Source organism: Arachis hypogaea, chromosome 11 (genome assembly GCF_003086295.3).
Source record: "Arachis hypogaea cultivar Tifrunner chromosome 11, arahy.Tifrunner.gnm2.J5K5, whole genome shotgun sequence".
In the NCBI taxonomy this organism is placed as follows: domain Eukaryota; kingdom Viridiplantae; phylum Streptophyta; class Magnoliopsida; order Fabales; family Fabaceae; genus Arachis; species Arachis hypogaea.
The window spans coordinates 98,478,403-98,480,048 of NC_092046.1; the positions used below are offsets into that span (position 1 = coordinate 98,478,403).

At 42.0% G+C, this 1,646-nt stretch overlaps 1 non-coding gene across 1 annotated transcript; it reads left to right on the forward strand.

The window, feature by feature from the left end:
- The first annotated feature begins 832 nt into the window (after positions 1–832).
- Positions 833–939, forward strand: LOC112724225 (small nucleolar RNA R71). The gene has a single exon (XR_003163399.1). It is a non-coding gene; the product is annotated as a small nucleolar RNA R71 (small nucleolar RNA).
- Positions 940–1,646: the final 707 nt, after the last annotated feature.

A 1,646-nucleotide genomic window follows, 5' to 3' on the forward strand; every position in this document is an offset into this window, starting at 1 on the left:
AGGTTGGTTACTGGAATTTTGCGTGGATCCAATCTGTGACATAAGAGCTTGTAAAGTAGAGGTGAGACCATTCAGACTGGCGTTAATACTATTCATGTTGTTTTCCATGGTCTGTTGTCTTCGCTCAAAAGATTGTAGTAGCTCTTCATTAGGAGATAAAGAAGAATGAGTAAATTGAGATGTCTGCTGTTGATTGTTCTGTGGTCCTTGGTTTTACCTCAGGTGAGGTGCTCTGTAAGGTTAATTATGCTGCCTGTTGTTGTTATTATTCAATCTTTGATTTCCCTGATTATCTCTGCCTCCTCTGTTATTGTTGTCCCTCCAATTCTGGTTAGAATTGTCCTGCCATCCATGGTTATTATTTCCACTTTGATTGTACCATTGGTTGGGGCGGTCATAGAAGTTATGAGTGGATGCCACCATGTTGTCTTCTTGTTGGAGCTGTGGGCATTCATCAGTGTAATGGCTATAATCAGCACAGATTCCGCAAATTCTTTGCGGGACTAATTGTTGGTTTTGCTGTGGCGAAAGAGGTTGAGCTTGCTGAGCTTGTTGTTGATTCAATTGCATCTGCTTCAGCAAGTTGGTCATCTCACATATACTTTGAGTTAGAGCAGCAGTCTCTCTGTTAGAGGATACTTTTGCAACGGCTTTTGAACGGCCTTGCCTTTGTCTGTGGTTCCTAGTAGATTCAGCTAAATCACTGATCAATTGCCAAGCCTCATCAGTGGTCTTGTACTTCTTCATAGACCCATTGCTAGCACTTTCCAATGTGGCCTTATCTTGGGGCCTCATGCCCTGTGTGATATAGCTAAGTAACACTATCTTGTCAATCCTGTGGTGGGGGCATGCTTCCAGAAGATTATTGAAGCGCTCCTAGTATTCAAAGAGAGTCTCATTGTCATCCTGAACAATTTTAGAAATATCCTTCCTCAGTTTATCAGTAACTTCAGATGGAAAGAATTTCTCCAAAAACTCCTTTCTGAGTGTATCCCAGTTGGATACATTTGCTAGAGGTTGAGTGTAGTACCACTCTCTTGTTTTTCCCTCAAGAGAAAACGAGAAAGCTTTCAACAAAATTGAAGTTTCATCAGTACCATCATGCCTGACAGTAGAACAGGCTGCCTGGAAATCTCTCAAGTGCTTGATAGGCTCTTGAGCAGGTAGGCCATGAAACTTGGGCATCAAATTTAGCAGTACGGTCTTTATTTTAAAATCTGTAGCTACCGCTGGATGATGCGCTTGAAACGGTTGCATTGTAAAATCAGGGGCTCCTTCCTCCTGGATGGTAACTCTCCTAGCTGCCATGTCTTCTGCACGTAAAACAACCGAATCAGTAGAACGGGGGCTGGTTTCTTCCTCAAGTTCACTCTCAGATCCGCCCTCAGAGCCGACTAACCGATGTTGTTCTCGCCTTATTCGTGAAATAGTCCTTTCAATTTCGGGATCGAATATTAGCAAGTGCGGATCAGGAAGTGAACGCGTCATTTGACGGAAGAAACATGCAGCTCATAGTAGCAAAATAAAATAAAATGCAAATAAATAAATTCTAATTAATAACTTTAGCACTCTATTCCAACTCCCCGGCAACGGCGCCAAAAAATTGATGAGGGGCAGAAGTCGGTGAATTAAAAATTATTAAAATA